Raw genomic sequence first — 13,237 nt, forward strand, 5'->3', positions numbered from 1 at the left:
CTTAGTGCTCACACTGTGTCTACATAATAAGGGTAGTATTATCCCCTTGAGTGTACGCTTATCATACAAGCAAAAATTTGCTCCCAAATTTTTTTTATTTATTACAATTTTAAGCAAGTTTTCAAGAAGCATAAATAAGGTTATCTACCCAAGTTAACTCTTTTTTAACAGCAAGCCGATTTTTCATCTAATTTTCCTGAACAAGAACTAACTTTTTTTTTAAACTTCAAATGGGAAAAATCAAATATACTAATCGAAATTTTCTTTTATTTTTTTTTAAGATTTCAAAATGGAGATTTTCCTAAACCATATTGGCTATTGGTGGGATACTTAAGGAAATTTATTGGTAAGTTTTTTAAATTATAAAATAAAATAAAAAAAAGAAAAGAAAAACAATTTGCTAACAACTTAAAACATTAATATTTATATTTCTTTCGGCATTTTAATTTTTTTTTAAGCAACATGCATATGAAATGTTGATCTTTTATTCTGTAAAGATCTAAAGCTCCACGCTTACTTACTTACTTAAGGTGGCGCTACAGTTCCACTTGTGCGTGCCACCTGAGTCGCGGTCTTCTTCTATTGCGCTGCCCTGCGGGTGTGCATTTGAAGACTTTCCGGGCCGGATTATTGTTTTCCATGCGCTCTACGTGACCCAGCCATATTAGTCGTTGGACTTTTTACCCCTCTGGCCAAGTCTACGTCGCTGTACAGCCCGTACAGCTCGACGTTCCATCTTCTCTTCCACTCCCTTTCGATACATACGGGACCGTAGATCACACGAAGAACTTTTCTCTCGAAACGACCCAAGGTGCTTTAATCCGCTTTTGTCATAGTCCATGCTTCTGAACGTGAATAATAAGGGTCTTATATAGCTACACTTTGGTCCCTCGAGAGAGAATTTTCCTTCGCGCAAAAACACAGCTGTTATCAAGAGTTATTCTGGCCAGGTAGACGAAGTAACGTCTGTCGATACTGACATTTTGACCAAGAGGTCGTTGTTGTACATCCTTTCTTGACGACAGCATGTACTTTATTTTGCCCTCATTAACCGTTAAACTCATTTTTTCCGCCTCTGCCTCAATACTCACAAAAGTTATATTGACAACACGCTGATTGTTCCGATTATGTCAATGTCATCAGCATATGGTAGTAATTGGACTAACTCTTGATGACGTGGGAGCTCTGTACTATTTTTTCAATGACGGTGCTTAAGAAATCGCATGGCATGGCATCACCTTGTCTAAAACCTTTTTTGACGTCGAAAGTTTCTGTTAAGTTGTTTCCAACCTGTAGATGCTGTCATATGTAGATGCTGTCATATGCGGCCTTGGATATCGATGAAAAGATGGTGGGTGTCGATTTAGTGTTATTGGGTTTTTTTTTCGAGGATCTGCCGTAATGTGAATATTTGACCGACTGTGGACTTTCCTGGTCTTAAACCACTCTGATAAGGACCTATCAGGTTGTTGACGATGGGCTTTAGACGTTCACATTACGGCAGAAAAGATTGTATAGGCGATGTTAATTAGACTGATTCCTAGTTGGTGCAGTTTAGAGGGTCTCCTTTTTTCAGAATCGGTCAAACAATACTGATCCATTCATTGGGCATGCTATCTTCCGACCATATCTTACAGATAAGTTGGTACATGCTCCTAACCAACTTATCTCCAACTGCTTTAAAGAGCTCGGCATTCAAGCCATCCGCTCCAGCGGCTTTATTAGACTTCAGCTTAGATATGGTAATCTTTTCTTCGTCTAAATCGGGAGGACGGGATTGTTGGCTTTCGTCGTCTATGTTGAATAAATTATCCTGCCTGACAGCGGAATTCGGTTAATCGTCGCCGTTGTACAGTCTGCAGAAGTGGTCCTTACATATCCACAGCATTGACTGCGGTTCCACTATAATGTTTCCACTTTCGTCTTTCGGTTCTAGGTTAATGTACCTGTGAATTTTGTTTCACCTGTTTATAAAACTTTCGAACTTCATTCCTGCTTTTGAAACTCAAGTATTTGTTACATTTTTATTTCATCTTTTTGTAAACAAATATAAATCAAAATAAATTAAACAATAATTACAGTATGATAAAAATAGAATAATCTCTACTTGGTACTTGTCAAAAAGTGTTCTTAAATTCAAATTGATTAAATAACAACAACTAAAATAATAAAACACTAAACTGCGTCGAGTTCCATTTAAACGCACTAAAAATTAAAGTATTTTCCACAGAACTAAATAAATTTAATGTTTAGTTTATCGTATACGGTGTTGTTTATTATTATTATTTGAACAACAAAAAGAAATAAATAATAAATACAAACAAACAACAAAAACACTTACACAACTTATATACGTATCTCTATCCTTAACCTTAGTGGCGCTTTTATCTATTTCGTTTTATTTTGCAATAAAAAAAATTAAATCTATTTATGTTATCTATTCGTAGAAAAAACAATTATTGAATTTTTGGCTTTTGTTTATGAAAGTGTGGTGATGTAGTGGTTACCAGTAAAGACAAATAATAATTCATTCTAAATTGTTTCTAAATAGAATTTAGTTACTTTTTTTCACCAAAAGTTTGAGCAGATGAAAAGGTTTACAATTTACAGAAAAATTCATCACTCTCTTATTATTTATTAAACATTGAATTTCTGAACCAAAATATTTATGAAATAGACTTCAAGTGCAATCAATTCAGTTTATCAATTTCTCAAAGAGGTGAAAAGAAATGACGTATTAGAAAACATCGACTTTTATCACCAACAAATCAAAATTATTAGTAAACAAAATTTTGGCTACCTAGAATTACTTTATCATTTGAGTTGATTTCATTGATAATGATTTTTCTTAGGAAGGAATGCGTTTTAGATATCTCAAGGTGCGAAGTACATATAAATATATTTGATTCTAAGAATTCTTGAAAATTGACTGATATCAAAATATCAGTTGATAGACATGAAAGATGATGTCAACATTGAACCACAATTTTTTAGTAAAGCTTTTATATAGAAAAAGTAACAATACTAAAATAATATCAAATTACTTAACAAAATAGATAATACTTTGCGTCAAAATATTAGACACGTGTTAATTTCTATCTGATAATTTCCTATCAGTGCCCGTAGAACTAAAACCTGATATTTTAAACTTGTTTTCGATCGATACGATGTAGACATTAAGGCTTCAGGGTACCCTAGAGTTTTGACGAAATCGATTTTTTTAATTAAAACGGACTACAAAAACTATTTCACAAGAAATTATTGCGGGGAAGTACCTTTAAGTATACGGTTTTAGAATTTAAGTGTTATTTATGAATTTCTACTAATCAAAATTTGGAAATCATAACGTAGACCACTTTTGACCGATGAACTTACAATTTTAAATATGCCTTGTAAGATACTTTCTATTTTAAAGGGTTTCTTCAAGTTTAAAGTAATTTATTATTATCTGGGATTTTTTAGTAATATGAGCGAAAATCAATAGTTTTTTTGAGATTTCTATTTCTAATAAACGGTGATTTTTTAAGAGCTTGAAAACTTAAAAAAAAAAAAACGCATACAATTTGCAAAATCTCATCGATTCTTTATTTGAAACGTTAGATTGGTCCATGACATTTACTTTTTGAAGATAATTTCATTTAAATGTTGACCGCGGCTGCGTCTTAGGTGGTCTATTCGGAAAGTCCAATTTTGGGTAACTTTTTCGAGCATTTCGGCAGGAATAGCCCGAATTTCTTCGGAAATGTTGTCTTCCAAAGCTGGAATAGTTGCTGGCTTATTTGTGTAGACTTTAGACTTGACGTAGCCCCACAAAAAAAAGTCTAAAGGCGTCAAATCGCATGATCTTGGTGGCCAACTTACCGGTCCATTCCTTGAGATGAATTGTTCTCCGAAGTTTTCCCTCAAAATGGCCATAGAATCGCAAGCTGTGTGGCATGTAGTGCATGGGCAGTTCTTGAACGGCTTCTGGTTGCTCTTCACTCCAAATGCGGCAATTTTGCTTATTTGCGTAGCCATTTAACCAGAAATGAGCCTCATCGCTGCACAAAATTTGTCGATAAAAAAGCGGATTTTCTGCCAACTTTTCTAGGGCCCATTCACTGAAAATTCGACGTTGTGGCAGATCGTTCGGCTTCAGTTCTTGCACGAGCTGTATTTTATACGGTTTTACACCAAGATCTTTGCGTAAAATCTTCCATGTGGTCGAATAACACAAACCCAATTGCTGCGAACGGCGACGAATCGACTTTTCACGGTCTTCAGCAACACTCTCAGAAACAGACGCAATATTCTCTTCTGTACGCACTGTACGCATTCGTGTGGTTGGTCTAATGTCCAATAAAGTAAACTGATTGCGAAACTTGGTCACAATCGCATTAATTGTTTGCTCACTTGGTTGATTATGTAGACCATAAATCGGACGTAAAGCGCGAAACACATTTCGAACTGAACACTGATTTTGGTAATAAAATTCAATGATTTGCAAGCGTTGCTCGTTAGTAAGTCTATTCATGATGAAATGTCAAAGCATACTGAGCATCTTTCTCTTTGACACCATGTCTGAAATCCCGCGTGATCTGTCAAATACTAATGCATGAAAATCCTAACCTCAAAAAAATCACCCTTTAAAAATAAGGCAGTCAATTGAATTTTTATAAAAATTTTACAGAATGTCGAAAACATCATTCTTCGTAACATAAAATTATTTAAAAAATAACTTAATTTTTATCTTCAAATAGGAAGTAAGTGGAATTGTTCTGATTTGTGGAATTTAAAAATTAGCATTGTTAGACGTTTCAAGGTCCCTAGAAACTAAAAAAAAGATTTGTAATTTCTGTGCGTGATTGTGTAAGTACGTTCGTAATTCCGAACGTTCGGAAAGTTTATTCGTCGTTAAAAGCTCAAGAACCAGAAGAGATATCGACTTCAAATATTTTTGTTATACATATAATAATGCAGAAAAAACTCTTGAGAACATTGAGAAAATTCTGCAATATTATTTGCATAACAACATTTATTTGAAGTCGGTATGTCTACTGGTTCTTGAGATATAGACGACCGACGCACAGTGGGGCAAGAATGGTGATTTTGTGCGATTAATTATTTTGAAAAGTCTAAAGTGACTTTTTCTGTTTTAAAGACTTGTATAAGAGTATTAATAGGTTCAAACTTAAGTTTTATTAAGAAAACTCAAATTTTGAGAGTTTTTTTAAGGATAAACTTACGTGTTTACAACAAAAAAAAAATATTTTTTTCAAGAATAATGTATTTTTTTCATCATTCTATTCAAAATATCTGTCAAATTGCTTTTTCTAGATGTTTTTCGGCTGAATTGGTTTCGGAAAATTTTAAAATCTTTGTTTCTTAATTTTAAAGCTTCTTCGCTTAACTGACCAATCGGTTAGAGGCAAGAAGAAGCAATTAAATGGCCATGAATTAATATTTTGTGCACTGTTGTACTCATAAAGTAACAGGGATGCAGTGTAACAAAATATCGGGTGGTATCTTCACAATAGCTTTTGAACTTTTCGTAGTTTAGCTTGAAACCACTTGAAAGGCATTGCAAAATTATGTAAAATTTAAGTTCATCAATTCCAGTGTGGTGGCGAAAAAATTACTTTTTTTTCAAAAAATCTTCTCGCAATATTACCTGTGTTGGTATTTCCGTATCCCGGTTTAGGATGATCCACAATTAAGCCAAGTTTTTCTTTAAATTCTCTTTAAATTCGCTTTTTGTTTTCATTGACGGCAACTTCTGTTGTTTTGCTTGCTCTCCACTCCTGGATTGGAAGCTTATGTGCAATATGCAGAAGGCTTTCAAAAAGTCGAATCCATGAATGTAAAACAGAAAGACCGAATGATAAATATTGTTCTGATACAAGCGATTGAACCATTTTATATACGTTGTTGGATTCTTTACATGTAGCATTGCATAAATAACATCTCATGGAAAATTAAGTATCGGATAAACTGTTGCAAAGCTTTCCATCAATCATTGAAAGTATCGTTTCATGTTTCACAACAAACTTTTTATTATCGATGGTTATATTTGACCCATGAAAATTTTGGATTTGTGTATCTCTGATATCCTTTTCGATCCTCACAAGCTCGTCACTCTCTTTTTGAAAGTCTATTTTTAATGAATGGCCATAGCGTGGAGATGAAGGAAAGGTGTTATTCCATAGAAGTTTTTGGGTTAATGAAAGTTGTAGTGGGACCAGACACTTATCATCGCTCTAGTGGCTTTCCAAATATTTCTGATGATATTGGCGATGACCCAAACTGCCATCGAAACCCCACTTCGAAACTAACTTTAATTCGTTATCTGTATCTGATTGAAAAAATTCCAGAACGTTTATTTGATTGATCAGTTTTTTTTCGGTAGTGTGATCGAGGAGATTTTCCATGGGTACTTCAGCACAAGTTTCTGTTATTTTAATTTCAGGAGGGTAACAATTTTTCTTGTCTTTTTGCACCTCTTTATAAGAAGGGAACACATTTTTGGCATAGGTTCTTATAATAGTGTACTGGTGCCTTGACAATTTTGCTTCAATCATCATAGACAAAGCTTCGTGGTTCTTCAAAACTTTTTTGCCTTTGTAAGAAACTTTGAGACGTTGCCTCTTTAACCAAATCTGCTGCTTGCTTTTGACCCGAAGCCCGTAAACTCATTTGAGCAGCATAGACTAGCTCATTTGTAGGAACGGTATTTCTCAACTCCGCAGTTCGTTTGCATTTCGATGATTCACTGCATCGAAAACGATATGGACGTCCAGCAGGTGAAGACAATTTTTTAAAAGCAATGGATCCGTTAAACCATTTTATCTCTGAAGCAAGGAAAAGTTTTTTAGTTCGTTTTGATCGTTCGCATTTAATTTTTAATTGGTGTTTGAAATTTTTCAAGTCTTGCCAAAGTTTGCGTAGATGAGTTTCATCTCGAAAAAAAATCGAACAGTTATCAATCGGGTCTCTTGAAAAATCGATAACACTATATTTCAAAAATTAAAAAAAATATTTCCACCAAAAGTTTAGCACTTCTGCTTTCACTTTTATATAAAAGAAATATGTCTAAATTATGGACAGTTATTAGATGTGCTAAACTTCTGCCGGAACAGAAGATAATATGCATAAATTAAAACAAAGTCTAAAAAAAATCGCACTTTAAACCCCTTAATTAATGATAATTTTTTTCATTTTTTAAACAAAGAAACAAAATCTACACATCTTTACCTTCACCAGACATATTTTATATTTTCAATCGCACAACAAATAAAAAAGATATGAAAAAAAGAGTAGGTTCTATATTTTTAAAATTTTTCCCAATTGCAAATTTAACAACGAACTTGTCAACTTTGATCCCTTGACTAACTTAGTGCAAAACATAAAAATATTTAAAAGTGACCTTTTGCGCACTGATCTCTATTGAGCTGCCCCAGTGTGCGACGGTAAAAGCGATCTTGAAACGTCGAGAAATGTCAATATTTTCAATTCGAGGAATCGGAACGATTATAATAACTTGCTATTTGAAGTTAACCAACTTTGATTTATTAATTTTTAAAAAATCTTTAGAACGTTTTTATTTTATTCATTTTATGAATTCTGTCTTTAAAATATGTGTATTTTTCGTAAGCGTGACTAAGTGCTTATAAATATACATTTCACATTTGAATTTCGTTAAAAATTTGTGAGATATCAAAAGTGCTCGACTAACATGAATCGGCCTTAAACCTTAATTTCCAAGTTTGAACTCAATCGTCAATACTTGTGTTTTGTTGGAAAATCTATCAATAGTATAGTAGGATCTTCCACGAAGAACAAAAACAATACCCTTAGTATGAATACTACCGATAAAAGTTAAAGTAGAATCTTACTACGGATGGGTTTTTGACATTTATACGAGTCTCGAATGGATCTTATGTGATATCGTTCTCAAATGTTGGCACGATTGATATTGCATTTGTATCTCGATGGCTGTGTTCGTTGAGTAGTTGTGCATTTGGAACCATATGTTTCCCATTGGGGAAAAAAATCAATCTGTTACTGTTGATATTATTTAGTTTTGTTAGTGAAAATAGGCTAACTGGGCTTATTTTGCAAGAGAAAACAATAGAAAAGAAATGTATGTTTTGCTATGTTTCCACCCAAGGTTTATATAGATTAAATAAATCTTTTTGGTGTTTCCAGAACACAAGAAGATTTAAAAATGATTAAGTTTGACAGCACTTTCTAAAATGCAAATGGTGTTTCGATGATTCTTATCAAGTGCAAGTGGGATAGTTTGATTCGTGTTAAACAATGAAGAACTGAATGGTTCAGCACCATTTAAGAATATGCTACCTACTCAATGTGCAATTTTTTTATTTTAATTAAAACAAAACTATATATTTTGTACACAAACATGCAAATAAACGGACCATAACCCAACTCCTCCACACAGGTTTTTCTTCACAAATTTTGATTTGCCACCGATCCCCGACCGGAATCGAGGCGAGTCAAGCTCATTTCAACTCGATTCAGGAATATACAGAATTGAGGTGAACTTCAAGCTCGTTTCAGCACCACATGTTAATGTAGTAGTTTACGAACAAACCCCCTTCTAGAAGATTTTATTTTATATCAAATTATTTGGTTAAAACTCTAACATCGATTATCACCTAACACAGACGTATTTTCTTGATTTTGATAGTCAACTATGAAAAATCAGCTTACAAGATTTCACCCATGGTTTAAAGTTCGCTGTTTTTGATTGGAATTTTTGATAAATATAAACAAATATAATAACTGGACTACTGCGGATCGTTTTTTTGGTAATATCTTACTGTACTATATATGGAATTCCAAAAAAACACAGCTAATGGCAATGTTTTGGGCTGTAGGGGTAAGGACAGACAGGCAGACGGTCGGTTATCTCGGGACTCACTTTTGTTGACTTCTCTATCGTCGTATTTTTATTTTTGATTAAAATCTTGAGTTCGTAATTGTTAACATACATTAGGTGGAGCAACAGTCTATTGAAAGCTAGGGGCTAGTGATTTAAAACTCTCAACCATTCCTGTAGGAGAGTACGGTTTTCAGGACTGGAGGGACTTATCGTTTTCAAGCCGAATCCGAACGACTAATTTGAGAAAGCAAATTTCATGACAAACTTTACTCTTGAATAATTTGTCAATTCCTCGCAAGAGGCAGTACATGTGAAAAAAACTTTAGATGGCACAGGCAGGGATTGAAACCAAGACCTCTGGCATGACAGTCCAACCCATTAACCATCATGCCACGGGTTCTAATTGCTTACGACTTTAAAAATTGCCATTCATCTCCTATGTGTATCTAGTGAAAACAGCAGAGGTTAAAATAGAGATGCCCTTCTACACAAATTGATTATGAATTCTTGAACATTGCATTGAGAGAGAGAGGCTGAGTTTGGTACAAAACGTTCAACATTCTAGTAGTATGGCTAAGGAGCAAATCACTGATCTTCCCAGTATGCCTGCTCAGAGGTTAATTGAGCGCGAATATAAGCGTTAAAAAGTTAAAAGATATTATAAAGGGTTTTTTTGCAATAAGGGCGTAGTACCCGTGGCATGATAGTTAGTGTGTTGGACTGTCATGCTAGAGGTCTTGGGTTCAATCCCTGCCTGTGCCACTTAAAGTTCTTTTCACAGGTACTGCCTCTTGCGAAGAATTGACAAATCCTCCAAGAATAAATCTCGTCATAAAAAGGGCTCTTTCAAATTAGCCGTTCGGATTCGTCATATAAACTGTAGGTCCCCTCCATTCCTGCAAATTACTAGCACACATAAATGGTTGAGAGTTGTAAGTCACAAGGCCCTGGTTCTCTACGGACTGTTGCGCCACCTTATTTATTTATTTATTATTTTCAATAAGGGCGGGTAGATGGTGAAATGGAATAAGACTAGCTGTGTGCGAGGTATTGACAAAATTATTTTTTATTTGAAAGGCGCATGTTGTTTGGAATATGACATCATTCAAAGACCCGCCTCGGTTTCTCTCGGTGGCACAAATCTGAGTTGTCCAATTTTCAATAACTCTTCTGCATCGATCTGGCTAAATTTGAGCGATGGCTTGTGTTATGTTCACCTTTTTGGGAATCGGTCGATTCCTCTATTCGTCTATATGCAATTAGACTTGCGACGTCAAGAATATCGTATTACCTTGGTGGCCAATTCGCATCAACCCTGCAAAAGATGACCTTACCCTAAAATTGTTCATTCGAAATGTAAATCGTGGAGTAAATGTGGAACCACATGTCGTCTAGGTCCATATAGTTCAATTTAGGTCATACAAAATTAGTTGTCATCGTTATGTAGCTCTCGCTTTTGACGGCTACCGCCTCACTAACGTCGTTTTGAAAAAACTATGGACCAATTACGCCACCTTTCCAAAATCCACCCCAAACGGTAACTTTTTGGCCTGGGTTAGCAGTTTTGCTTGTTTACTCACACCATTCATCCAAAAATGCGCCTTGTTACTATGAATGATTTTTCGAGAGAAATGTTTGTCCTCTTCCAAACGATTCGAAGCCCAGTCAGCGAACAAACAGCCGGCGTTGCCTATGGTCATGAACTTTGAGCTCGTAGTTCACTTGGATCTTGTAAGGGTGTAGGCCCAAGTCCAGACGCAAAATTCGTCAAGTTAAAGTCTGTGAAAGGCTGAATTCTTGTGCACGGCCAGGAATAGACTGCCTCGGGTTCTGCTGTACACTTTCACGGCGATGTTCTCAGCTGATCCTACGTTCCTTGAACGTACGGGTGTTAGATGTTTACAGAACCGGTCGCCTCAAATTTGGCAACTAAACGTTGAAGATTCGACAGTGAAGAGCCAACACGTTTACCGTAAAATGGGCGAAATATGTGCAACGTTTACTTTAACGAAAAAACGACTTCGAATTAAATATCTTACCAAAACTTTGAGATTTTGGTTTTCAACTAATTTTATCTTATAAAAATATTATTTTCAATATTTTAAAAAAATTTGAGAAAAATCGAGTTGGCAGCTTTTTATAAAAAATAAAAACCAAAGTTGGTACAAATTGAATTTGGACTCAAATATCTTTTCAAAAATTTGAGATTATGGCTTGAAACAAATTTGACCCTATAAGAAATATTGTTTTCAACATTCGGACAAATCAAATCGACAAAAAATAAAAATCTAAAAAAAGAAATTACTTAAAGTTGGTAAAAATAGATTTTCTACTGAAATATCTTTTTAAAACTTTGGGATATTGTCTTTAAACTACTTTTATCTTTTAAAAAATATTGTTTTCAACATTCAGTCAAATTTTCGAATCGACAGTTTCTTTTCAAATAAAAACTTAAAACAAATTTAACAAAAGTTCGTAAAAATTGATTTTCGAAAATTTGAGATTATGGCTTCCAACTAGTTTTAAAATTTAAAAAAACATTTTACAAAAAATAAAAACCTAACCAAAAAAATAAAACTTGGTAAAAATTTACTTACGACTCAAAAGCTTTAAAAATTAAAAATATTGCCTTCAAACTCTTTTTATTTCACAGAAAATATTGTTTTCAATATTTAGTAGCTTTTAACTTCCCATAGGAAGTTATTGTAATGAGTCCGATTTGTCAAATTGAAAATTTTGACATATCTCAACGTTTTAAGGTCCCTAGAGTCGAAATAAAAGATTTTGAGAAAAATGTCTGTGCGTGCGTGTGTACGTACGCAAGAACCAGAAGAGATATCAATTTTAAATAAATTTTGTTATACAGATAATAAGGCAGAAATATCTTACGAACCAAAAACGCTAGAGACTTGAATTAAATTTTATATAATATATTGTAACGTGATATCAAAAAAGTATATTTTTTGAAAAAAATCCATTTAACGGTTTTTTTATAAATTAAAAAAACTGAAAAAAAAAATTGTCACCCCCAAAATTTTACGACTTAAATATTTTATCTCCAAAACAATTTTGTGCAACGAAAAATAATGTTTTTGACATCTAATAAAATTTTGAGAAAAATCGAATTGACAGTTTTTTTTTACAAAAAAATTAAAAACCCAAAAAAAAAATAACAAAAGTTGGTAAAAATTTATTTTTGACTCAAATATCTTTTCAAAAATTTAAAATATTGGCTTCAAACTAATTTTATCATATAAGAAATATTGTTTTCAACATTCGATAAAATTTTGAAAAAATCGAATTGACAGTTTTTCTACAAAAAATAAAACTCTAAAAAAAAACAATGCTAAAACTTGGTAAAAATTTACTTTCGACTCAAATAGCTTTTCAAAAACTAAAAATATTGGCTTCAAACTTATTTTATTTCACAGAAAATATTGTTTTCGATATTCAGTAATTTTTATATAAAAATCCAACAGTCCGTTTTTTTCAGAAAAAATAAAATCTACAAAAAAAGTACGCAAGTTTGGTAAAAATTGATACGAGTATATATAGACAAACTTTTAAGCCAGACAAATCGACAGACGGGATGGGAAGTTGTAAGTGGGGGTCGCATCCCAGCCTCTTTTTTATTCCGTTTAGTAATCGTTTTTAACCATAATACACATGTCACTCGTGTCAAATTGTCACTTAAATAGGTACGTTCGATTATAATTCTACTATCAGCACCGTGAACAGAACATGCATCATTTGGAGATTAAATCTTTGCTTCAATGGTTTATTATTTAACTCACCGCAAATCCATAAAACATGCCCATATCCTACATAAACATTTATAATCATTTATGCGACAATACATTTCTCAGCTTTAGCATTATCAGATTAGTAATAATTATTATAAATAACATAGAAAATCAGCAGCATGCCATTGAATTGTTTGTAATTTTCAGTTAATTAGTGGATAATAATTCCACATCCATAAGCCACATTAAAAACATAATAAATTATATCTTCATTCATTGTCAATGATTCAAAAACAAAAAGACACAAAGGTATTTGCAATTTTAAATATTTAAATTTTAATAATTGCACTATTATACACAATGCACATCAAAAACACATAATCAAAAATATTTATAATATAATTAAACTCATTTTTAACAATTCTTTTTGAATGAACAAAAAAAAAAAACAAACAAATAGAATTTCATTCATTATCATTTAAAAATTCAATATCGCGCATAATGACATTTTTTAACTCAAACGAAAAATGTATACAATAAAACCAAAAAAAGTTAAAATTTATTAAAAATGCTGGTACGTAGTGAATTTTAAGCATACGAAGACCGCAACAGT

The 13,237-nt window shown here is 33.1% G+C and overlaps 1 protein-coding gene across 1 annotated transcript in view; it reads left to right on the plus strand.

Moving 5' to 3' along the window:
- Window positions 1-281: 281 nt before the first annotated feature.
- LOC129940838 (putative mediator of RNA polymerase II transcription subunit 26) overlaps window positions 282-13,237 on the plus strand; it is a 95,567-nt gene continuing 82,611 nt past the window's right edge. Inside the window, exon 1 of the mRNA XM_056049337.1 lies at window positions 282-346. The gene's annotated coding sequence lies outside the window, so the exon portion shown is untranslated. The remainder of the gene's footprint in view (window positions 347-13,237) is intronic.

The sequence above is a fragment of the Eupeodes corollae genome, chromosome 1, assembly GCF_945859685.1.
Source record: "Eupeodes corollae chromosome 1, idEupCoro1.1, whole genome shotgun sequence".
Taxonomy (NCBI): domain Eukaryota; kingdom Metazoa; phylum Arthropoda; class Insecta; order Diptera; family Syrphidae; genus Eupeodes; species Eupeodes corollae.